The following is a 26,945-nucleotide window of genomic DNA, read 5'->3' on the forward strand; positions in this document are numbered from 1 at the left end:
TCTTTCTTTCTCTCTTTCTCTTTCTTTCTCTCTTTCTCTTTCTCTCTTTTCTTTCTCTCTTTTCTTTCTCTCTTTTTCTTCTCTCTTTTTCTTTCTCTCTTTCTCTTTCTTTCTCTCTTTCTCTTTCTTTCTCTCTCTTCTCTTTCTCTTTCTCTCTTTCTTTCTCTTCTTTCTCTCTTTCTCTTTCTTTCTCTCTTTCTCTTTCTCTTTCTCTTTCTTTCTCTCTTTCTCTTTCTTTCTCTCTTTCTCTTTCTCTTCTCTTCTTTCTCTCTTTCTCTTTCTTTCTCTCTTCTCTCTTTCTCTCTTTCTCTCTTTCTCTTCCTCTTTCTCTCTTTCTCTTTCTTTCTCTCTTTCTCTTTCTCTTTCTCTCTTTCTTTCTCTCTTTCTCTCTTTCTCTTTCTCTCTTTCTCTTTCTCTCTTTCTCTTTCTCTCTTTCTCTCTCTCTTTCTCTCTCTCTTTCTCTCTTTCTCTTTCTTTCTCTCTTTCTCTTTCTTTCTCTCTTTCTCTTTCTCTCTCTCTTTCTCTTTCTTTCTCTCTTTCTCTTTCTTTCTCTCTTTCTCTTTCTTTCTCTCTGTCTTTTTTTCTGTCTTTCCAATATATTGCAGAGCAAACACTAAAGGTCAGTTTACTGCATCTTATGTGTTATTTTTGCTGAGAAAAGGCAGGAAAATCAAACTACCAGGGTGAGGCCTCTTGCAATAGTAGCTAATGCAACTAAACTTGCTGCTGTTTCAATTTCTGACCTAAAGCCTTCTGATGGAGCTCTTGCAATTCTAGCTGGTAACAAATAGCTGCATTTGTCAAGCTCCAGAGGCATTACTTGAGGTAATGGTTAGATTTCCTTTAAGAAAACCTTGACATTATCTGTGTTTTATCTTCCAAACGACATCCACGGGCTCAAAAGACAAGCCCAGAGTTAATACCATTTCACTGAGCCAGAAACATGATCAGCCCTGGTTTTCAATGAGACTCGCTGTAATTAAGTGGGCAGGAGAAAATTATCTCTGGCAATCACCTGGGAAATTCCAAACAGCAGGAGAACCAGGAGGTTCCTGGGCATTAGCCTGGTAGGAGGTGTGAAGATGACTGCACTCTTTGTAAACCGAGTTCCTGCCTTTGATCCAAACACCACCAGCTCCCTTAAAACAGCAAATGTGTGAACGTTTCCTAAATGTATTCACAGGTATTTATAAAAGCAAATCCAATGGAGGTTTGCACGGCATGTGGCTTCATACTGGTCATCAGAGAATTCTGAGCTCTGGAATGAACTGAGTTAGAAAATTTCCATGAATCCCATTAGTCAGTTCTGGGATACAATGTGTGCTACCAGGGGGTTAAATCCAAATTGTGATACACGGGTTTTTTTGCCACTTACAAAACTAAAGAGCTGACAAGGAACAGCTGTAAGCCAGAAAGCAAATACAGAAAGCAACTGTTGGGAAATTAGGCAGCACAGGAAACCCACAATAACATGCAACAATTTGACTTGACACTTATTCCATCCCAAATCAGGCTTTCTTCTGCCTATTTCAATATGTAGCACCTCCTGATACGCTTCCCCAGAGAATCATTTCCATACGGGAACACCTACAGCAGCAATTCTAAACAAACCATGCCTGCCTTGTTGTGCATCATTTAGTTTCCTATACTTCAGGGACAATTGCAAAAGTAGAGTCGGCCTGCCAGGTGACAGCTTGCCAGGGAAAATAATTGGCATCGTGCTTGGAGGTGCACGGCGCGTGCGGCACCGGGTGCTCCATCACGGGCTAACAGGCTCCATCACGGGCTAACAGCCCAGTCAGCTGCCAGGTCACAATATTCCCATTCCTTCTGAAGCAGGAGATCTGGAGTAGAATGCTAAGTATTCCATTTGTCATGGTAAAATGTGTTTATTGTGATTTGTGGCAGGGGTGAGAGAGGCCGACTCTTGGCACGGGCGTTCGCGTTATTCCCCTCCTAGAGCTGACAAATGGTTTCAAGCCACAAGGAGAGTTCAAGGAGGGGCAAAGAGATCTGTGTTTGCACATATCTGCATATAAATGCATATTATGCACAGGTTGCCCAGACAAGTTGCAGCTGCATCATCCCTGGAAGTGTCCAAGGCCAGGCTGGACAGGGCTTGGAGCAACCTGGATAGTGGGAGGTGTCCCTGCCCATGAAATGATATGGTCTTTAAGGTCCCTTCCAACCCAAACCCCTCCAGGATTCTATGGCAAGAACTATGGAAAAGTTAGGATAAAGTGTGACTTAATATAAAAAGAAAATCCCTCAAATGTTCACTATGTTTTAAAGATATCACTGTGGCTATATTAACACATGCTGCCTGTCACTCCAGTTTTCAAAACACTTCCCAGGATCCCAAAGCAAACCCTACAGTGTAAGTAAATAAAAAGTTCTGCTTTTCCTTCCATCCAGACAGCAGTTCCCACAGAATCTTTTTTATGTTTTGCACTGAGTATTTAAGATTCAACAGTGGCAGAGTCATAAGAAGAGCAATCAGCAAGCAGGTTGCCTGGTGTTAATTATTGACATCTTTGTGTGCAGTAAAAACCCCCAATGCTGCTGGATTTACCAACAGCTTGCAGGCATCCTATTGCTAAGTATGCAAAGGCAAAGAAGGAGAAAAAAATTCAGGGACAGCCTTAGCTAGAAAGCAGACTAGAGTGATTCAGCTCCAAGGCAGCTGGAAGGTGAAGAGCAGCCAACTCTGGTGCTTAGCTGAGCTATAAACGTGAAGACAAGGAGATGAAGCCCATTTCCCAGAAGGTATTTAAGAAAGACAACAGCTGCCAAATTCCTATGGTTTATCCACTGTTTCTCACCTGTCCTTTCATGGCAGCCAGTTTCTCTCAGTGCCTTTGGGCAGCATGCACATCCCATGCTTTCGGAAATGCAGCCACATTTCTTTGTCTCCAGACTTGATGACAGCTCTGAGGAACTGCAGCTGGTTGCAGAAAGGACTCACCTTCAAAACAGGAGCTTGGCAACCTGCTCAAACATCTCTGGAGTGATATTGATGCAAAATATTCATCCTCCTTTTCTATTCTGGCCTTACTTCCTCTGGCTATTCCTTTTGTGCCTCTATTACTCATCCCACAAGCTCTGTGGGCAGCTTTTCCACCTGGCGTGCCTGCAAAAGAATTTATTAGCTCTCATGCCCTCCTCAGATTGTTCTCCCAACCCTTTCCTGGCACACCTTCCTGTTCAATCTGCCAGGTATTGATCTTTTCCATTTTCTTCTCTTGGACACAGCCCTGGCTTTCTGCAGCCCTCTTGTATTTCTAGCAACTATCAATTCCCTGCTTCCAACTGGGGAAGGTCCCTTTTGGATTTTCTCCTATCTTTTTTGATAGTTAGCAAGTTCAGAACATCCCCTATGACACCTCCAAATTGTATCCAGGCCATCTTCGCGAATTTAAGTTGAGGGTTGTTCCTAACTAAATTAAAAAAAAAAAGAAAAGAGAGAGATAAAAAGTTGTTTCCTTTTATTATCATAGAATCAGGGAATTGTTAAGGTTGGAAAAGATCTGTAAGATTATCAAGTACAACTGTCAATCCAGCACAGGGTTCACCACTAAACCTTGTGTTCAAGTGCCACCTCCTCATGGTTTTTGAACACTTCCAGGGATGGTGACTCCACCACTGCCCTGGGCAGCCCCTTCCAATGCCTGACAACCAGGAAGAAATCCTGCATTCAGATTAAATGTGATGGTTTTGGTGGACTTTACTGGCACTGCTGACAAACCTTTCCAAGCACACACTCTCCAGTCCAGTGTTTGTATTCCAGAATATCATGGAGATAAAAAATAAAGCATTTAGAGCTCAATAAATTAAAGAGTGTAAGAGACCTTTGTGCATTTACTGGATGGTTATTCCCTAGTAACAAATCCATGGTTTTTGATGGACAATGAATGACCACAATAAAAAATAAACATGGATTTAAAGCTTCTTTTCACCCTGCTGTCAGTGGCTTAGGTTTACATAACCAAATTTAAGCAACCAAGACTAAAATCTCAACCAGGGGCCAGGTTTTAAGGAGAAGGTCCTCTCATTCTTGGCCAATCCCAGTTTGCCACATCCTCTCATGGTGTCATTTTAGCCCAACTCAACAAGGGTTTGCTCTCCACATCTGTTTAGTTCTTGGCCTCCCAGTTGTTCCCTCAGTGTGAGGAACACCCAAAGCTGGTGCTGGCAGAAGCCCAGTTAGGAAAAAGTTAACAGCCACCACATCTCATTTTTTCCTAATTATCTAAAGTGCTATACAAAGATAACAAGTTCTCACCATTATCAGGATCTCAATGACTAAAAGCAGCAATTTAGAAACTCCACACTCAATTATTTTCTTTTCATAAAGTAAAATTAATGTTAGCAAACTATTTAGATACTGGGCTTTTACAGTTTTTTTTTTAATTAAAATTATAAAATTAAAGTCAAATTACAACACAAAGGCAATTAAGGGAAATAGCTAAAATAATATCAGATCTTCACTGACTGAGAATTTAAATGAGGCATTAATCAGTCAAAGACAATATTGGAAAATAGAACCATCTTGTACCTTATTCATAATGACCAGAACCATCCACGAGAGACAAATCTCAGCACCATTAAAAAAACTCTTTAGAAATTATTTAAAATATTTGAAATGTGCAAAGGCAAAGAATTCTGCCTTTACAATATCTCTAAGCTTATGAAAAGCCTGGGGCCAAGTAATAAGAAGTAGTTTTGTAGCTGTTGATACAGACATTTCTCCAGAAAATTCTTCTGCTCTGACTTGTACCAAATGGATGGTACTGACAGGGCCCATGAACAGAGCCATTCTCCACCCCAAATCCTTCTTTTATTTTTCCCTTTTCTTTTTCATCCTGTCAAGCGATTCCTTATTCCCTATAAATCCTACCATTCAGAAAGTTTTTTTCATTGTGCTTATAAATTAAGGTCACCTCAAAACTTAGATAGTTACGTTGCAAACATAAAACTTCAGATGATTCAAAGACAACAAGGAGAATTCGTGTGCTACTGGATATTTGGGGAAAATATTTTGCTGTTCTGTACTTTCCTGTGAGAGCTTATCAAAGCAGAAAACCCCTTTTGTTTTATATATTTTTATACCCTTATCCCATCTGCAAGTTGCTAGGAATAATTAACTGCAGAGCTGCTGAAGTGGTGGAGTATTTTGAGGCATAGATTTGTCACGTTCTCTGCCAGTTGGCAGAGAGGACTCAGATTATATGTTATAGTCGACAAAAAGTGAATCTTCCTGGCTGAACTGCTCATCAGCTAGTCACTGACCTCCCCTAGGGCAACCACAGGTATGTCTTAATCACAGAAAGTGCTGGGATGGCCAAAGATCAGAAGTGTGGCACAGGCAGGAGAGAAATGACAGGCACAGAAAATTTCATAGAGTCAGGAAAGACGTGTCCCTAAAGAGCCAGGCAGCACAAATCACCCAGCAAGCAGCACATCAGTCCCCAGCTCCTGCTCCAGTCTGTGGTGTCACTGGTGAGGATCTTTCAGCAGTACACTTTCTCCTCCCAAGCTGATTATATGCATTTCTTTCACACTCTGGCTCCAGCTCATCTCCTCACCCTCCCTGCTAATTGGTTTTCATGCCCAAAACACATTGGCAGAGCCTCTTCTCCTCATCTTATCCCAGCACTTGTCATCTCCACGTGTCAAGTGGAGGCAACTAATTCTCATCAATCCACTTCTCACTTTCCAGCAGCTTCTTTGCTGTTTGACCTCGTTGCAAGGTTCTCCAGAAATATTCCAGACAGCTGTGGCTGAGAGTTCTCCAAGTCAGTGTTCCCCAAAAGCTGACTGGAGGTGTCTGTGCTTTGCTGCACCCCTGCAATATGACAACACTGTTCTCTGGGAGCCCAAATGTGGTCTCACAGAATGTCTGACGCTGCCAGGATAACATTCCAGCATTTATTGCTTTATCTCACCATATGCAGCTCCAAGGCATTGTTACTTTTATCCCTGCACATGTAGCATAAGCTGTGGTTTTCAGTTATTATCCTACCTGGACTTTATTTTTAATCTGCAGCATTTTTTTGCATATTACTGGATTTACAATGATTAAATCTTCCTGCACAGACCGTTAGAAACTTGGCCCAAAAGCACAGCTCATCCATATGATTTTAAACGTGCTCTCACTGTTATTTTCTATTTGTAGCTTTGTCAATTAAATATCAACAGAAAATTTATGCTACTTTGAAACCAGGCATTCATCAAGTCTTTCAGGCAGAGAGGCAGGCAGAGGCATCCCTGGTGAGAGGGTGTTCCACCACTGTTAAATATGTCCCAGTTTAATCAAAAGAAGTCCTTCATCATTTCATTACTATTTATCTTGCACTACTTCACAATGGTTCAGTCCTTGATACTTTCCCAAAGGAATTCCTAATCACTGCCACAGCTTTCCCACGGCATCCCACCTGTACAGGCATCAGGCTTTGAGTTACTGCATGGAATCATTCCCTGCTTTAATCCCAATTTTCTACTGAACAAATCCTCTCATTTTTCAAATTACAATCATCTTACAGATTCTGGTGCTAACAACGAGTTCCTTGCCCTGCAACACAAAAGCTTGATTGAAGCCATAGCTTACAGATGCTTGGGGAAGCTTCAGAATGGGTATATACTGCATTTCTTTGCACCAATGGCTCTATTAAAACATGAGAACCTCTCCTGTCAGGGGAAAGCTCTGCCCACCCACACTGGGTCTTTGTCCAGGGAGGAGAGTCAGAATAGGAAAGCACACAGTGGTTCCTCCCAGGAGTAATCTCCAGCAGTTTGTTAATTAGAGAAGCTGAGGTTATATTCTCATGGTTACTGGCCAGTGATGGATTCTCCCTTCATGACATCAGCCAGGCACTTCCTGAAGTCTAACCAGGCAGGGAGCTCTGCAAAGTAACTACACACATGGAAGGACCTTCTCTGCTTTATCGTGACCCCGGAATCTTATCTTTTAGGTTCACTGTGTGCTCCCCAACTCTTATATTCAGGATTTTGTGCTTCTCTATCATACAACATTCAGTTTTCACTTTTCCAGCCTCTGCTGTTATTCTTGGTAAGCCCTTCCACACTTCTGATCATTGTTGCCCTTTCTCTCCACCTTCAACAGGTCTCCAGTAACTCCCTTTGAGTGACCAAAACTGCACCACGTCTGCATCCGTCTGACAATACACTTCCTATTTCAAACTCTGTTCTGTTTCCACTAACTCCAGTTTTTAATTTTACTTTCTTGACTGTCAAAGGACTCTTAGTCATAGCTTTTAGTTAGAACAAAAATCCCCATCTTAACCCTTGTGTTGTTTCAGGGCAGCAGCACTTCACTGTTTTACCTTCCCTGACTACCATGGCATTCACTGTTTCCTCACAGAAACGCCCAGGACTAAAAAGCTCTCCTTCAATCTCCATCCTTAAAGATTTAGCACTGACAGCAAACTTCACACCTCTGAAATTCCCGGATCCTGGGCTCCTGTCTCCAGTGGCTGCGACCATGGCTTCCCCAGGCTCTCGTCTTAGCACTGCAAACAACTTCTGTTCATATCTAACTTTGTTCTTTTTTATTAGTTAAAGCACATACACAGCTGAAAGGCAACTACATTCCAATCCTGCAGCTGTCCTGTACCACTGCCAGGTTGTATTCCCACTATCCCTTGAACATTTGCCTGTTCTTGGTCAAGTAATAGTTCTGCCAGGTTGCATTCCCATTATCTCTTGAACATCCCTGTTCTTGGTCAAATAGTTCAATCACCTTTCAACACACTGCACTTGCCCTTCAGAACACAAGATGTTTTCCATGTAAAATCCTGCTCCAGCTCCTTTACCCACCCCTGCTTTCTCAATTTCCCTGACTGCTGAGAAAAGCAGGGAGGACCTGACCTTCCTTGGAGCCAGGACTGAGCTCTCAGAATGAATATTCATAGGCTGGGGCTGCTCTGCTGACCACTGTGACCCAGAACCCTGGTACTGCCTTTGAGCCAGATTTTAATTAACTACTTCAAAACTTTGTTACTTCGTATTTCTGTTTTCTTTGCTGGACTTTCCCCCATTTGTCAGAACAGCTGTTTGTGCCTCATTCACGTTGTTGTCTTCCTCCAAAATTAAAATGCAGAAATCAGAAATCAAGCCTGTGATAACTCATTGCCATTACAATCAATTCAGCTCTGGTGTGGTTGTCCTTCTCATCCCTGTGCCTCCATGTCCTACTTGCTCTTTTCTTTGAGCACTTGATTTCAGCCCCTGAAATGTGGCTGAAAACTTCCTTGGAGTAATCCTGGTGTGCACCCTGAGAGCTCCAAGACGCCAAACAAAGCTAAAAATCAGATGGTTTTAATAATGTGGTTCAGGGTTTCTGTTCCATGTGGTGGTGAACTCCAGTTTCTCTCCTTTGGCTGTGCATTGCTGTCTGCACCAAACCTCCTCACGACCTGGAAACGGGGTCTGCTTTGCTTTCCAGGGTGTGTCTCCTATTTAGAGGAGTGCAGAATAAATCAAACAATGAACTGTCTTCCACTATAGAATCACAGAATCTTGGAATGGTTTGGGTTGGAAGGGACCTTAAAGCTGCATCCTCCACTGTGTATAACCTGCTTCTGAAAGGAAGCCCAAGGGGATTTCTTTCAAATCTCTGTTTTTTTGAAAGAAATAGCAAAGTGGTGACATTGACTCTTAACCCCAAGAAAGGCAAAGTGTAGCCATAATGAGCCAAAAAGTACTATTATGCTCTAAGCAAGCCTGCAGCTGCACTTCTTTTTGATTCAACAACTGACAACCACAATTAGGGCTAAAAGGAGAAGAACTAGAGAATCTGAGGCAAAAATTGCAGAACAAAAACCAACGCAGTGCTACGAAATATAAAACCCATTAGGACAATAAAGCAGCAGGAAGCCAGTGAAATCTCAGGGCTGACAGATAATGGGGGAAAAAAGGCCAGAGTTTATACTTCTTTTTTCCATCTGGAGAGTTTGGGATTAGATTTCCTTCCAGTATCTGAAGGGGCCTAAGAGGAGTCTGGGGAGGGACCCTGCATCAGGAACTGCAGTCACAGGACAAGGGGGAATGGGTTCAGACTGAAAGAGGGGAAATTTAGGTTGGATATTGGGAAGAAATTCTTGGCTGTGAGGGTGGGGAGGCCCTGGCACAGGTTGCCCAGAGAAGCTGTGGCTGCCCCTGGATCCCTGGAAGTGTCCAAGGCCAGGTTGGATGGGGCTTGGAGCAACCTGGGCTAGTGGGAGGTGTCCCTGCCCATGGCAGGGGGTGGAACAAGTTCCTTAAGGTCCCTTCCCACACAAACCATTCTGGGATTCTGTGACTCCATGAAATACCTTGTTAAGGGAAGCCACCAAGGAAATATTAATCTATTTTTTAATATTTTCGATATTTAGAATTATATGCAGAAATGTCACAATGTGTTGGCATTTTTAAATGCTCATTAACGTTCAGTTCAATTCACCAAGTCAGCACAAAGCTGCCAGTCCCCAAAAAGGGAAGTAAGAAAGATTTTCTTGATGTCTCCTTTTCTTTAGAGTTCAAGAGATCTAGGAGGATCAAACACTTCTGAAATATTTTTAGAAGCCCTAGATTCTATTATTTACATTATTTTTCCCCTTGTGTGTTAAAGATGATGTGTTAGAACAGTTCCTGTCTTTCCTCTCTCTACCTGAATTTCCTTTGCAATGGAAACAAAGAAATCCAGAAGCTGAAGACTCTGGCTCACTGGAGTGACTGAAACTGCCTTTAGTCAGGTGAAAATCACAAGGAAATGCAAGTATTTAAAAAAATATGTATCTGTCAACACCGAACTTGTGATTTTACTTTCATACAGGATACCTGTCTCCTAGTTCTCAAATCAGTTGCAGACTCTCTTGCTTTGATTCCAGCTTCAAAGAGAAATTTGGTATTTGTTCTTTGAGGAAGGAAAATTCCTTATTGTGCCTCTGATGTCTTATTACATAACCAAAAAAACCCTCAGCTTTATAAGGGCAAGATTAAATAATATCATCAGCAGTAATTTATTTACCAAAAGAGTTTATTAGCAATGGTGGAGCTGGATTGAGCAGGAAAGTGGGTAAATAAACAAATTGAAACTTGCCCTCTAAAACTACTGATTGCCTTCATATAATTACCAAGACAAATGTTCTCCAGTGGAGAAACACAGAGGTTCTTTCACATCTGTCACAAACAACACTCTTTGTGGTTCACAGGTGCAAAAATGCATAGATTGAATACGTATTAAATTCTCGTGCCAGTGAATTGTGCAGTCCACAATCACAGTGGCAGTCTTTTGAGTTCTTTATTAAATTGAGGGAGTCAGAAGTTTCCCTCCAAGGACTGTGCTGAATGTATTCCTTATTTGTTAGTAGAACTACAAGCTATTTTAACTTGTCTAATTGTTTTAATTCTCATCAGGAACTGTAATGATAGGACAAGGAGTGATGGGTTCAAACTGAAAGAGGGGAAATTTAGGTTACAAATATGCTGGAAATCCTTCCCTGTGGGGGTGGGGAGGCCCTGGCACAGGTTGCCCAGAGAAGCTGTGGCTGCCCCTGGATCCCTGGAAGTGTCCAAGGCCAGGTTGGACGGGGCTTGGAGTGACCTGGGCTAGTGGGAGGTGTCCCTGCCCATGGCAGGGAGTGGGACTGGATGAGCTTTAAGGTGCTTCCCACCCAAACCATTCTGGGATTCCATGATTGTATGATTTAAAATCCTCACTCTGCTCAAACAGCTGGCACCAGCTCAGGGTTGGCAGACAGTTTTCTTGCTCCCACCTCCCACCCCTATTCTGGGCAGAGTTTCTTCAAATGCTGAATAGACTATTTGCAGTGTCACTGCCTCGTTGCATTAAAAGATCTGACAAAGACTATTCCTTCCTCAACACCTAAGGATGCTCTCATTATCCCATGCCTGTGTTTATACTGGTAATTAAACCAGCTAAATCCATCCAACAACCCAAACCCAGTAATAAACCCAGGCTTTGATTTGATGACATTCCACAGGCAGACTAAGCCCACGACACTTGAGCTTCTTTCAGATACTTCTGAATGCTTTAAGAGTCCTCAGATTCCCCCCCAAAGTATATTCACACTTAAACTCTTTTGACTTTGCTGGAGAAGTCTAAGTTGGGATGATCATAAGACCAGGCTAAGAGGTGGCAAAAAGGACAGAGAAAGGCAAGCTAGCTCAGCATTTTTATACCAAAGAGCCTCTCCCTTGGCTTATACACCTGTAGTGTCTCTCCTATTCATACACACTGAGTAGGGACTCTAAATAGCATAACAAAATAATATGGAATGGGCCACAATCTCCACAATGCTCTGAATTTGGCCCATTTGGTTTTAAAGCTTCTCCTTAAAAACCACTTTTAGCTATTTCTCTGCTAAAGCTTGAGATTCCAACGTTCAGAGGGAAAAAAAAAAAAAAGTCAGTGAAGGAGTATTTTGTATCTCAACTGCCAAATCACACAGCAAGGGAACTAGAAAACATGTCTTTTATCTTAGTCCTTGTCTCTCCCATCCCTATCCCGTGATTTGAGACAGTCTGCAGCCAATGTTGCTGTTTGCATTTGAACACCACTCCTCTCTGGAGGTGTGTTTAGGGAAAGGGATATATAGGAAAAGCCTCCTGCTGGTCTAAATCTCTGAACACGTTCTCTTCACAGAATCATAGAATGGTCTGGCTTGGAAGGGACCTCAAAGGGGCCTCCACACCCCTGCCATGGGCAGGGACACCTTCCACTAGCCCAGTTTGCTCCAAGCTCTGTCCAACCTGGCCTTGGGCAATTCCAGGGATGGGGCAGCCACAGCTTCTCTGGTCAAGCTTCCCAATCTTATCTTATGGCTTATATTTTTCAGGTCATATAGGAAAATTATTATAGATCTGATTTACACCTTGAAACTTCGTGCTTAGATTTCTGAACAGTGCACCCATTTCTGCCACATCGTACTTCCTCCTGTGGATGACCTGGTGTACCTGTGTTCCCCAGGTAATTTTCCTGGTGCAGGAGGCCCTAACACTTCCAAGACAATAGACAGAAACACAGCAGCAGGTGGCTGTATCCCTGCTGAGCCTCCTGCTCCACCTAACAGTCATTCTGAGTAAGAACATAAGAGGGACAAGAAAAATCCAGCCCCCCACTGACACACTGAGCACCTGCAGCTCAGCCCAGCCTGGGGGTTCTGCACACTGTCACATTTGAGGCTGACCTGAACACTGCACCAGAGAAAAGAGACTGCAGAATGAATTGTCCATGTGAATTATGGATCTGGGAACATCTGTGACATTTTCATCCTAGAGATGTTACTAACGCTGTTTATAATCCGAGATGACTCAAGGGTTTCAGCCCACTGTCTTTCATTCCCTGTCCAGCCCCTTCAGAGCTGCAGCTGGAACAAGAACAAGTGATGGATGCCACAAGAGTCTCCACAACATCCCAAATCCAGCAGGATTTGTTTCTGAGCTCCACAGGAGCCAGAACCTCTCACCTTGGTAAGGAGGACAGTGTCACTAAAGAAAGGAACTTTGCTCCTTATGAGGAATGTGCTGGGATGCAGCAGGTGTCCAACAGCTCCTGGGGCTCTGGAGACACCTGGCCCAGGGCAGGCAGGGCATGGACAGGGCAAACAGCCTCCTGGGCTCTGCTGAATGTCCCCTCAAAGCACCTGGATCACCTGCTGCTCTGTCTCTGGCAGTTTAGGAGAGGCTGCTCCTACGTGCTGACACGAACCCTGGGAGCACAGGGATTCCTCCTTGATTCCTACGGCATTAAAAATGAAAGCCTTTCCAAAAAAAAAAAACAACCAAAAATAATCCAAAGCTCCAAACTTCGCTCAGCATCACATGGAAGTGGGCAGGAGTGATGCACTGAGCTATTCAAATGCTTGACTCTCTTACCAAAACTCTGCCAAATGTTACTTGAGCACTTGGAGCTGCTGCTGGGGGTACTGAGAGCAGGGAGAGAATCTTCTCCCAGAGGAGAGACCATTTCAAGGTTCCCAAATTGCAGAAAATACTAAATTCCAATTCAGGAATTTCCAAGTTGTTAATGACCATAAAAGTTACCAATGTTGCAAGTACAGAGTGACAGTTCCTGTGGCAGTAACAGCCAAGGCTCTGAACTGGGGAGAGACATCAGGGAGCTGCTGCCTTCATCTGAGCCACATGAAGGAGAGACTAAAACAGGGAGTAGGAAAAATGACTTGTGAGAAAATCAGCCTGGCTGGAATTCTGCTCCCATTTAGATAAAAAAAACCCTCTCTTTGATTCTAGACAAATCAACTCAGCCAATGTTCAGCTCTGAGAAATTTCTCCAAATACCCGAGCCCACTGAGGATTATCTTGGTCTCCATCAAGGTAAACAATCCAGGAGCATTTTTAATCAGCAATCACAGAGAACTGATAGAAAAACAGACCTTTAAAATGGTAATGAAAGAGAAAGAGGTGATTCTGATACAATCCCATTATATTTCAGCTCCAGCACTGGGAGTTGTTTTAGTTTTGGCTGTACAACTGCTGAGAATCAACAAGAGCCCAGGCCAATGCCCTGGTACCTGCCCTCATCTGCACCCACATTTACCACCTAGTCCAGGTTTCTGCTAAGGGACACCAGTCCTCCTCTTGCCTCCAGGTTCTCTGCCCCCCAGCCTGAATAACCTCAGCTGTGACAAATTGCATATTTATGTATTAATTACTGCCTTAAGCAGCAGTTACAAACCCAAACAAAATCACGCATCAATGGCCAGCGAGCGAGGCCCTGCTGGAGCTGAGCAGCTCTGCTTTCATCCTAAACAAAGACTCAGGAAGGAACCACAGTTCCAAGAGGGCAGGAATTAAGAGGAACTGTAATTTCCTTGATGCATTTTATTTCAGTGCATAAATACATATATATATATATGGAACGACGGCGCTTTCTTTCATAAATAATATATGAGTGTTTGTCAAGAAACTGATAAATGGAGATGTAGATACCACACACCATCCCAAGGGATCTCTTAGTGCCTGTCAAGTTAGGCAGCAATGTCCTTTTCTGTCTTGTAGGCACCTGCATGGTCAGAACCCATGTGAGAGTAGAAGAACTTTATGAGCTGAGCAGTCAATGAAGAGGAACTGCTTTTAATCTACATCTGTTGTATTATTTAAGAAGAACATCAGAATTTATACCCTGTATCACATAAAGGCATGCAGAGAGGGAGTTGTGTAGGAAAGCCATCTGCAGGTATAATTAGTGTTAAGAGCAACATATTTGTGGGAAACGTATCCTGACTGACCCAGTAACCTGGGGAAAATCAGAACAAAATTAGGCCTCTGTTACCTGCAAAAAGCACTTCTGATCCAAAAATCAAACAGACAGCAATTAACAGATAACAGCCACTTTGTCCTGCCCTGGCTTAAAGCTGATGTGTTACTGGCAGACCCCTTCAGGTTCATACTAACGTGGATTATCCACCTCTCAACATCCACTCTCATAAAACTTGGCTGCATTTGTGCAGCAGTAAAACCCCTGGACATTTCTCACCAAATACTGGAATGGTCACTGTGGGGGTGAAGGCAGCACGTTCCTCACAGACAGTGGGAAGCCCAGGTGTGCAAATGGGGCCTGGGGCAATGTAAAGCACTCCCAGAATTTGGGAGCTGGTCATCCCTGGCCTTGTGTCAGTGCACAGGGTCAGGCAGAGGAGCAGCTGAGAAGCTGAGAGAACAATTCGCCAGCTGGGAGCTTCCAACAGCAGCTGCTGAGGAGAAGACCTGGTGTGTGGGAAGACACTGAAGAAAGGAGTCATAGAATCACAGGATCCTTGAGGTTGGAAAACACCTCCAAGACCACCGAGTCCCCCCTGTGCTCAGTCCTCACCTTGTCCCCCAGCCCAGAGCACTGAGTGCCACGGCCAGGCCTTCCTGGGACACCTCCAGGGATGGGCACTCCAAACCTCCCTGGGCAGCCCCTGCCAAGGCCTGACCACCCTTTCCAGCAAGAAATTCCTCCTGATATCAAAAGAAGGAAAATTCCTTTCCCATTCTCCCAAAGGGTGCCCAACTCATGAGCACAGACCTCTCTCCTGTATCTGCCTGCATCACACATGTACCCATCTCACCTTTTTCCTACTGCTGTTACCTGTAGTTACCTGGGTTAATTCCCTGGGTGTTTTCTTACACTTTCCTTACACTCATTTCTGTGCCCATAAGCTCCTATAAGGTGGCCAATGTTTCCATTCCTCTTCCTGTTTAAATCTCACAGATCTCATTAATTATAAAACATTTTGCTGTAAGTGACAACTTCCAGTGGTTTATTTGTGCTTCAGGACTTTGATAACAGACAAATTCTTCTGTGATTCCCCAAATCCCCAGTCAACTGGAAAATTAAGATGAATGCAAAGCTGCAGATCTATGGAAATTCATTTTTCATCTCCACCATCCCCAGCTAAGTTTCAAAGCCAGTTGACTAATTCTGGATGCCCCAGTGAGCAGAGCCAGGTCTAGTTACTTCTGTGGCTTTACTTGTGTCATTGCACAACTGCAAGAACTGACAACATTTCTGTCTTTTGGGGAGTATAATTTAGGAAAAGAATCACTTTGTGGAGGAATGGCCCAGTGCTGAGATACAATTCAACTAAAGCCCAAACTGCAGAGCCTTTAAAACTATCTATAACTGTATCCTGAACAGGGAAAATAAATTTATGGGTGTACACTGGAGAGACAAATCATGGAGATAAGTATCATATATAAATCTACAGAGGCTACATAATTACTGCATCAGAGATCCATGATAAATCTTATTCTCCTGGTGAGGACAGAGATACTGATCCATCAGGGGTGTCTGTGGAAGAGTGCTGCAGTGCAGGTCAGACATGCACTTCTGAAGTGACTGTCCTCGCTGTCCCCACGCCACAGCACAATGGGGTGCACTGCAGAGAGGTCTGGGAGCACAAAACCTGCATTCCTGGAGGATAAAACAATGAAATCCAGGAATGGCATGGCTGTTCCAGCTGCTGAGGGCCAGCCCCTTCAGGGTCCAGGTACAGACAGTCTGCATGAAACCTCTTGGACACGTTGGGTAGAGGTTGGATCCCCAGCAGGAACTGTTCCAACCTACAACACACCTCAGTCCATCCAAAACATCCCACGGTGGGTCCCTGGCTGGTTGTTAGCCCAGGAGCAGCCCCTGGACTCCAGCCAATTTTAATTTACTTCACTTCAAAGACAAACCACAATGTCTTATAAACACCTCGCAGAAGCTCACTGGGAGAAGCACAGGATCGTTTCCCTCCCTAAAACACCCAGCCCAGACATGCTGCCATTTCCCTAATTGGATAAGCATTGGGATTGCAGGCAGCTCTGCTGAGTGATGCACATGGCAACTGCCAGGGAATAAAGGGCAAAAGAGCTATACATGAATTTATATCAATTTCTCAGAGGGATGCCAAGCACCAGGGCTTGAGCCGAAGCCTTGCCGTAATTTAAAGACAACATTTCTACTTGCAGCTGGGTTTCTCCAAGAAACATGGTTCACATAATCCTACCACACCACTGCCTTCTTGTCCTTCCCCAAAAAATCCTGATAGCAGTATCAAAGCTATTAAGATGCAAATCACTTCAGGAAAGCAGCAGCCAGACAGAGGAGAGTGATTCCCAAACATCTCTATGAGGGGGATGTGCTGCAGTTACACTTCATGTTCTTTAAACACAAGGAAAGGCCACGGAAGAGACAGTTGTTCCAACTCTCTGGGAGAGGGAAATGCCTGACAAGGGCCTCCAGAGCCCAGTGAGGAGACACAAACCCATGAGGACCTTGGAATTCCCCCCCTCTTTTATTCAGAGCAAGACTTTCAAGTTCAGAAGCATTTCTGCAGTTCATCTGTAAGGATGATCTCTCCCTGAAAATGGTTTTTAACAAGAATTTACTAAAAGAGGATAAATAGCCATACATTTGATGCCCTGATAACTCTGTGCCATAACTCTTATCACCTGTAATAAAGCAGGCAGGCTCTTAGAAAGGAATGTTATATCCTTGCTTTTGTGCTCTTAAAAGCTGCGACTGCCAATCCCTATATTAAAATCTGAATTTCTGCCATTGTAGATATTTTTTTTCCCTTTCTAGAGAGTGTGGAAAACAGCTCTAGGAGCATCTCTGCAGTTATTGTAAAGCCAGAGCCAGCCACTGCTGCAACCTCATTTCTTGATCCACAAGACCTGTAGAGGGCAGTGGATAAAAGAAAATAAAGCACCAGCAAGAGCAATAAATGTTAAATAAAAATTTAAAAAATTGGGATCTCATCTAATTACTCCCTTATATTGAAAAGCTTCCAGGTAATTCCATGGATTAATGGATTACTGCAATGGGATTTTTCCAAGCCCAAATCCTAGGCTCTCTGGCAGATTGCACTGACAGGTTTTACAGCAGTGCTCTTCCCTTGGGAATTATTTATTTTTTTTTTCCAAACAGGAATCACTTCCTTGCAGCTCAGCTAAAATGTGCAGCAGGCCCTTTGATTTCCATGGTGCTCCTGGGCAAACAAGACTTCCCCTTCCTCCATGGAGAGTCCATTAAACCAAAAAAAAAGGAACAAAACAATTCAGCAAAGCTGAGTGTTTACACAATATGCAACAGTAAACCATTAGTGTTCAATTTAATATTGAGTTAATATCAAACCAGCCAGGACCTAGAGCAGAAAACAACTTCTTGGATAATTCCTCTTTGGTTCTCAAGCATGTAGAGGAGGCAGAATCAGAATCACACTGCTGATAACTTCATTAGACATGTGACCATGGCATATACAATGAACTCATTACTGATGGAATACGTAAAATCTAGGACAAACTTAAATTGGGCACAGCAGATAAAAGCATTACAGTATATACAGTACACTCTGCCTTATCTTGCACATAAGAGTGTTAATCAATACAGCACCAGGCCCTGATTACCTCATTTCAGCTGTGCTTTAGTAACTTCTCACAGCTTTGTTGTGCAGCTCTGAAACTGGCTCTGCAATTACCAGGGGCAGAGCTGACCACACCTCAGTTAATGCCCTGTTTATCTGCGGAATGCCGATTAGATCTGCAAACACATCTAAAAACACCAGGAGCTGAGAAGGCAACAAAACAACGCTTGCCAGTTTGTGAGCTAAAAGGTGATGCCAGGGCTCTGAGGGTGTTAATACTCAAAGGCACCACGGCCTGGAGCTGCTGGAGTGGGGAACTGGGAGCTGCTCCAGCCCCCCAGTGAGCCACTGGTTCTTGCTGCAGGAAACCCCCTCCAAAAAAACAGAGAGCAGGAGTCAGCAATGCATTATTGTTCTTTCCAGGCTCCTGGGTGACTCACCACTGTTATAAATTGCCACTGCTCCCAAGAAGTCACACACTGACAATTTACTCTCACCTGCTGCATTTTTTAACCTTGTTTGTGATTTTTTTTTTTATATTTTTTTCCTGCCCCGTGATGGTCTCATCCCTTTTCCATCAGTGTTCCCCGTTGTATCGATTCCCTCAGATTTAAAAAGGGCTGGAGAGCTAACAGCTGCTTTGGCAATTCCCATTTGTGAAAATACACACTTACATGGACTTCTGAGCCTTCTTCATACTCCACAGAGTTGCTGCAGCGTCACACAGAGAGAGCCTATAGGAATGAAAAATTGGGACAATATTATTCATGCTCAGAACAGAATGAAACTCAATAATTTTTCTATCATCCATTATATAGATCTCTATATGTCACAAAGGCAGGGACAGCAGCCTGTTGTCCTGGAGGAATCTGTCTCCTTGGAGAAGTTCACTTTAGGTGATGGCACTCTCCCTTTCAGGAGGAGGAAATGCTAAGGCAGAGCAAGAAAGTGAGGAGAAGTTCCAGGTGAATGTAAAAGGCAGATGCAAACAAGAATGAACAGTAAGAATATGTCACAGGCGTGGTGGAATCAGTTGAAGGTTGGACTTGAGGATCTTGGAGGTCCTTTCCAACCTTAATGATTCTGTGATTCTATGAGATCATGATTCAAACACTGAGCTCCAAAAGGGTGGCAATGAAGAAGGGACAGATGTGTGGCAAGGCCTTGCAGCAGTAGTTCTGCATGAAAACAGCCTTGGGCTGCTTTAGTATAAATATGCCATGTGTTCATCAGTCAGTGAAGGTGCCCAGAGCCACATCCACAGAGGAGGGCACTCTTTTTCTTGAGGGGAAAAGCACTGCTAGTGGGACTTTCACTCTTTTAAGCTAGAACAGGTTACACTGCACTCTTCCCACTGGCTGGATCCTTTTGCCAGGAGGTTGTTCCTCTTCTACCACACAGCCTTTACACTCATCTCTCACTTGCACTCAAACAGATTAAATCAAAGCCCAGCTTTCAAACACTTTGAGAAATTCTTACCTCCCAACCACAAAGAGTAAGAAATGGATGAGAGGTTGGATCTTCCCACTGGGAAGACGCACCCCTAGTGCCCGCTGGAAGAAGAGGAGGTGATCAGAGGCATGGAGAAGAATGACTCCACTGGTGCATCATCTCAAGGACCTGCCCACACCCCAAAATCTCCTCAGGTGTGAGCCAGTAACTGCCTGGCCCAGGCAGAGAGGCCACAGCTGAAACAAACCACCTGCCCAGGCAGAATTAAAGAATCCTCTACAAGCAGATTAAGGATAGCAGCTGAGACAACCCCAACCTTCCTGTGCCTCCCACTGGAAAATAACCATGGAATTGAATACAAACTAGGAGAAGCTGGATTCTTTAAAAAACTGTTTGCTTATGGTTTGCTCCTCTGCAAGTAATCCAAAAACTGTGCTGAAACTCCCTCCAGCATTCATACAACAGAGGTTTGTATTTTAACCAAAGAAATCAATAGAAGAAGATACATCTCAAACAGAGACACAACTTTGTGCAAACACACAAATCCAGATGCAGTGATAGCTGTGCATTACCAGTGTAGGCATCTGCTCTGTTAGCAAAGGTAAATGGATGCTGATTTACAATTTCTACCTGTTCATAAACATAATAACTTTAAATTATGCAAGATCAGGATGATAACTAAGATGAACAGAAAGCAAAACCTCAGAGGTATTGGCTCCACTTTATGGCCTTTCACCTCTAATTTCTTGACCATATGGTTATGCAGAAAAATTGGCAAAACAAATACCACAGCAATAAAATTTCACAGCAAGAGGAAACTATTTGGCTCTTTAGGCCACTGGCAAATTAGGAAGGCTTTTGTGAATGCACTGCTAGCATACATACAGGGGGGTAAGTCACTCAAAAATACACACATTTAATCCAAAGATTTCTACAAACATTCCAAAATCTATTTTCATTCTCTCATTAGCAACTACACTGAGAAGCTTCTGGCAAGCAGAGCTGTTATGAGCATTAAAAATAGAAATAAAAAACTGGAATATACAAACTGTCTTAATGGGAACAGGGGAAGGTTTCAGTCCCCACAATCAGCACTGCCATCTTCAAACTTTAATTGGAGGAAAATGAACTTGAGTCTTCACACTTAGTGATTTACAGGTGAAAGCAAAATCCCTGGATATTTGAATTCCAAATTGCAGGGGTACCTGTGCATCCTGCTGAGCAACCTGGCCATGTCCCCTGCAGGGATAAAGCTTTAGGAATATCTCAGATTATCCTGGTGCTGGATTATTGCTGTCTGCCCACAAGAATCTGCTCTTCTGGGCAGCATCAGACCCACAATCCTCCTTTCCTCTCTGGGCTCAGTGCTGCTGTGGGTGTGTTTATCCCAGGATGGGTCAGGCTGGAAGGGACCACAGTGGGCATCTGGTGCCACCTCCCTGCTCCAGCAGGGCCAGCCCAGAGCACAGGGCACAGGAGTGTGTCCAGACAGCTCTGGAATAGCCCCAGGGAGGACACTCCACCCCCTCTCTACTCTCTCTTCAGGGCTGGGGCACTGCCCAGCCAACAAGTTCTTCCTCCTGTCCAGCTGGAACTTCCTGGCCATCAGTTCCTGCCCGTTCCTCTTGGGCCATTGCTGGGCCCCCCCGAGCAGAGCCTGCTCCATCCTCTGCCCCCTCCCTGCAGCCCCTCCAGCCATGGCTGAGGGCCCCTCTCAGGCTCTGCTCTGGAGGCTGAACAGCCCCAGCTCCCTCAGCCTTCCCTTGTAAAAGACAGAATTAGGCTCTAGGCCTCTATTTTAATGATACCAGAGCAAGCACCTGGTCACCACATCCATTTCCTGCTCCAAGACATGATCAGACCTTTCTTTCATTCCTGATGAATGTTTGTTTTAAGTCTTTGGAGAAACTTTAATGTATCCACCATTTGGGGTGTGCTCCATTGGCCTCAGGCAACTCATCCACTGTCATCAACTGTCAACACACCTAAATATGTACTACAAACATTCCCTATTGTGATTTCCACCCACTGATTTTACACCATCCATCATGGATAAAAAGAACAGAATTACAGAATCATTAAGGTTGGAAAAGACCTTTAAGATCACCAGGTCAACGCAGCACCACCATCACGTTCACCACTAAACCATGTCCTCAAGTGCCACATCCACACGTTTTTTTTAGCTTTAAAGTCGCTGTTCTCATAGTGAAAGACTGTTTTAAAACTTCCCTTTTTTCCTTTTCACACTAAATATCAATTTATCGTTGCAAGGTGTATTTTCTAGACCTCTGGTTGATCTTCCTGTTCTCTTCTGGCTTTCCACAACTTCCTGAGATGCAGAGCTCAGAGCAGGAACCAGACCCTAACTCCACTGCTACACACATCAGGATTATGTTTGCCTTTATTTTTTCCCCCCATCACGATGGCACTTTTGCTTCATATTCAGCTTTCCCCCCCTTCCTTTCCCCTTCCTTTGTCTTCCAACATAATCTTTGTCTGTTCCTCACTTTTTATTTGCTTTAAGGGTTGGATTCTTACTGAACAACATCCTTATTTTTTTTCCCCTCAGAAGAAAAGCAAGGGAATTTGATCATTGCCTGACTCTGGACTCACCATGGCTGAATTTACCCTGGTCTCAGACAGAAATGGAATGTCCCATCTCTCTCCAAACTGGCACTGGGACAGGCTCAATGTCTTTAAGAAGCTGCCTGTGCTGTGAAGTGACTCTTAGGAGCTTTAAGGGTGCTGAGCTGTCTTTAAACCAATTCTGCTCAAGGGGATTTTTTTTTTTTTTTGAGTGCTCATTCTTAGTCTATTTTTCATCAACTACAAAACAAAGGATAATTAAGAGAAAATATTATCATAAATCAACATTAAAAAAAAAAAAAAGAAAACAAACCTGGTACCCAAATGAAAGCATTTCACAATCTAAAAGTACAATAATTTAACCCAGCTGCATTCAGATTTCTGTTCTTATTTTGTCATAAAATGTTGGATTTTTTCCTGAAGCAGAAACCATGGTTCACACAGTTGTTGTTTCCCATGACTCCAAGCATGGAGCTCCTCCTGCCCTTCCCAGTCATTGGAGAGGCAGTTGGCCTTCAGATCTTCCTAAAGCAGCAGGACATTCACCTGAAACAACCTGGCAAAGAGCAAGAGAGCCCAACCCTGCTGTTGCACTTTTCTGAATAAAACAATGCCACTGACCAAAATTTACACCTGTGTGTGAAAAAGGGAGGCAGAAATATAAATTGCACTCACAGTGGAACTATGATTCAAAAGGAAAATAGAATCATTAAGGTTGGAAAAGACCTCCAAGATCATAAATTCCAACCTTGGACCAAATACCACCGTGGCCACTAAACCATATTGTGAAGTGTCACATCCACCCGTTTTCTGAAGTGAGAAAATTTAAATATACAACTGTGAATTAATTTATTTCAAACCCTATTCTAAGAGAGCTAATCTGCTTTCCTTCTCAATGTCTCCCCCTTTCACCATCCAAATTATCTTGCTTAGGTCCTGTCAGAGGTCCTGCTGAAGCTGGTGACAGGCAAATAAGGGACAATCAGGAAGAAGGCAAAGAGGCAAGAAGGGTTAAGTTAATGAAAGAGCCACCAATTCATATCCCAGAGAGGCTGTTGGGTGAGACCACTCTTATCCCAAAGAGGTTTTATCCTGATCAACTGAGGAGTGATCCTACCTTTCTTCATCCCACTTGTGTAAGAAAAGAATTACCCTCACTGCAGATCAGTTATATCTAATCAGACAAAATTAAAATATCACAGCAAAGCTTTCCAATAGGGCTGGCAGAAGCACAGAAAATGTAATTTTCTCATCACTCTTTGTCACCTTCAGCAGCAGTGATGTCTTTATCTATTGTATTTTTCCAAGGGGTATCTGTTCATGGTTCGGTTTTGTCTCATTCACCTTTTAACATTTCAAAAGCTCCTGAGACATCTGAGAGGAAAAAGGAGAGAGGGACATGTTGAATGAGATGTTACAATAAGGACATGTATATTCAATTTGCCTCTGTGTTGGAATGGTGGCTGCTACATGTTTCTTCAGGGGAAAAAAAAAGGTGAGAGATTGCAGATTTTCTTTCTTGTATAATTTTTTCTCTTTAAAACAAATCCCCAGGATGAATCCTGGTTCCAATCCTAGAGGAAGGCATGCAGTGGAGTTTGAACCAGCTGCTTACACCAGCGAGCAGTTGCTTAAAATAGTAGGTTTGCTTAAATCCTTTCATGTCAGTGTTTCCCACTGGAATCACAACTCAGACTGTGAAAATGCCCTTGCAATGATTAGGTGCAGGTGGCTCAGGAGATGCTCTGAAATCATGAATGCAGAGAGCATGGACAACTTGACTGATTGCTTTCATGGCTTGAGCAGTTTTTCACCTCTCTGAAGCTGGTAGAGTGAAGTTACCCCATGGGTTTATATTCTATGATCCTTAGAAACCCCAAGGTATTTAAATGTAATTTTACATGACCAATACTTGGCATCTGTTGGGTCTGTAACCCCATCTAACATAAAGAGAAGAAATGTCAAGATTTTGAGGAATTTCCATGCAGATGGAAGTTGAATTATTACAGTTTCATTTTACTTACAATTTTACAAATATGAATATTAACTAATTCCACTTCAGCACATTAGCTCTTTGTCTCTTGGTCAATCCTTCAGTTTATTCTTAAAAGTTTATCCTTAAAACATTTTCATCATCACCTTTGGCCATCAGTTGTGTTTATTTACTTATTCAGTGACAGAGGAGAAGCTCTTTTCCTCACTGCACAGACTCTCTCAGTAGATTTTAGTGTCCTTTGAGAAATCTTGCTTTGATCCTCAGAGTAACTACAAAAAGCAGACTGGGAATCTTCATTAAATAAATTGCCTAACTCTTGGCATATGTTAGGACCCTCAACTCTTCATCTACACGATAGTGAAATGAAATTTTTAAACTTTCCCCCTAGAAATAAGCTAATATATTAAATACAGCATCACCCATTGGAACATGAATAGCACATTTAAGTAAAAATACGCTGAAGAGGAAAAAAAGTGATTTTGTTTTCCAATTTTCCTTAGAGTAAAATAAAATTATCACAAGCAAATTCCTGAACAAACATGGCACCACAGTTTGATGGACATGGTGGTACTCCATCAGAGGTTGGACTGGGTGACCTTGGAGGTCTTTTCCAACCTCAAAGGTTCTATGACTTGCAGCTCTGGGATTGCTGAACCCTCTGACTCACCTCAAGGCAACGTTATGTGAGACAGAGTAGTTTCTGTTAGTAAAGTAACACATTGGTCTGCAGTAAAACAGTGAAACAACTTGGACATAGAAGACAAGGAAGCAGCAGCTTCAGGGGCCTTGATGGAGTTGGCTTAGCAAAAGCACAATTAAGATCTATTTTCTGTCAGCCCACCAAGGTTTTGTGGGTCTTTGTGCTTATCTTCCTGTAATCTCAGTGTAACTGAGCTCTGCTTGTGTTTAAAGGCTGCATGTTGGGCCCCCTCCACGCAGAGCTGGAGAATAAGAAACTCTCACTCTGTAGCACTGTTCTCTGCACCAAGGAGGCTTCACCAAATAGAACAGAACAGAAGAGTTAAGGCTGGAAAAGACCTTTAAGAGCATCGAATCCAACCATCAACCAGCACCACCACCGAGCTCACCACTAAACCATGTTCTCAAGTGCCACCTCCACACGTGTTTTGAACACTTCCAGGGATGGAGACTCCACCACTGCCCTGAGCAGCTCCTTCCAGTGCTCAGCAGCCCTTTGCAAACTGCTGCATAGTGCAAGGATGAAGCTTTCAGCTCTAGTCCAAAAAGCTTAGCATGAGAAGGCAGGTGAGCACTGTCCCCACACACCAGGGGGGCCGAGGAAGGGAGTCTCTCCATGCTTTAGGGCAATTAATTGCTGCATATACCAAAACCAACTTAAGGCAGAGAAAAAGCGTTCAGGGCAGCAACCTTTAAAACCAAAGTGAAGTAATGAAGTGCTTCAGCTTGATTCAAGGCTGGGTTTTCCACAAAAAGTATTGGTAATATCACAGAATCACAGAATAGTTTGGGTTGGAAGGGATCTTAAAGACCATCCCACTCCACGCCCTGCCATGGGCAGGGACATCTTCTGCTAGCTCAAGGTTGTTCCAAGCCCCGTCCAACCTGGCCTTGGACACTTCCAGGGATCCAGGGGCAGCCACAGCTTCTCTGGGAAACCCGTGCCAGGGCCTCCCCACCCTCACAGGGAACTATTCCTTCCCAATATCCCATCTAACCCTGCCCTCTGGCAGTGGGAAGCCATTCCCCCTTGTCCTGCCACTCCAGGCCCTTGGAAATAGTCTCTCTCCATCTTTCCTCTTGGGCCCTTCAGGCCCTGGAAGGTCACAATTTGGTCACCCCAAAGCTTTTCTTCTCTAGGCTGAACAATCCCAACTCTCCCAGCAGAGCTGCTCCATCCCTCTGATCATCTTGGGGCCTTCTCCAGACTTGCTCCAAGATGACCACTAAAAATCAGTTTTCTCATTACTTTTGATGAGACGGCACCGCCAACAACTCTGCCCTTGCTGTCTGGGGATGGCATGGCCGTGGACTCTCACTTGTTCCCCAGTTCCAAAGCCATGCTGCTGAAGGCTCTGGAAAGTGAAACAGGGTTGTGAAGGAGGGATTCAGCCGCTGAAAATCTAGAGACCTCCAAGGAAGTCTTATTTCAAGCTGGAGCTGACTGCAGAGGTCACACGTTTCTCTGGAGGACAGGAACGACACATTCAGTGGATTAGTCAGGAACTGAATTACTGCTCTCCAAGCCTGGCATTTGACTTGGCTGTCAAGTGCATAACACCTAATAAAAGGCAGTGGGCTGTTTCACTCTGCTGACTCGCAGGTCTCAGAGGCTGAAGGAGATGGTGTTGGCTTTGCCAATAATTTTGAAGTAGATGAATATACATGTATTCTCTAAGACTCTTTTTCTACAAATTTAATAGCATCTTCCAGGCTTGAGGTGAGAACAGGGGACAGACTGAATAAATAAAAGCATGGGAATATCCCAGGAGGGCCTCATGTGTGTGTAGCAAATGTACTGTGGGCCACTTTTCTGTCAGGAATGGGAGTTTCAAGACAAGGGCCAGTAAGTAATTGGATCAGTCCTGGTAAAAGTTCCAGGAATTAATTTAGGGTGTGATCTCTTCAATACCTGTCTTACAGAAGGACACACCAAGTGGCCTTGCCAGGGCCTGGCATCACTCACTCTGTGGAGGGACAAAGCCCAAAACACCCCCCAAATAACATGAAATCAGTCCAAGACAATGCTCTGAAAGTGTTTGAAGAGGGAGCTGAAAAGTCTGTGTCACAGGCCAGGCCATCACAGGCCACTCCTGCAGAGGGACAGGCGGCAAAGCCCCCGAGGGCAATGCTCTCAGACACAGCCCACGGGCAGAGCACGGGGCAGGGTCATCCCCCACAGCACCAAACCTGCTGCTTCACTCAGCCAGCACTGCCAGGAGAGGAGAAAGGCTGACACTCCCACCTTTCAACATGCACAGTTTTGGGAATATCGTGTTCAAAGTCTCCCGGGATGCAGCAAAACCAGGATGCTCTGTCTCAGCTTCAGCTTG

General features: G+C 43.8%; 1 protein-coding gene across 8 annotated transcripts in view; it reads right to left on the bottom strand.

Annotated features, from left to right (window-relative positions):
• The window catches only part of PCDH15 (protocadherin related 15), a 701,112-nt gene that overhangs the window by 386,083 nt on the left and 288,084 nt on the right, over nt 1-26,945 (bottom strand). For all 8 annotated transcript variants that reach the window (XM_064662188.1, XM_064662185.1, XM_064662184.1 and 5 more), the window contains exon 4: nt 18,554-18,613. The gene's annotated coding sequence lies outside the window, so the exon portion shown is untranslated. The remainder of the gene's footprint in view (nt 1-18,553; nt 18,614-26,945) is intronic.

Source organism: Pseudopipra pipra, chromosome 8, assembly GCF_036250125.1.
Source record: "Pseudopipra pipra isolate bDixPip1 chromosome 8, bDixPip1.hap1, whole genome shotgun sequence".
NCBI classification, from domain to species: domain Eukaryota; kingdom Metazoa; phylum Chordata; class Aves; order Passeriformes; family Pipridae; genus Pseudopipra; species Pseudopipra pipra.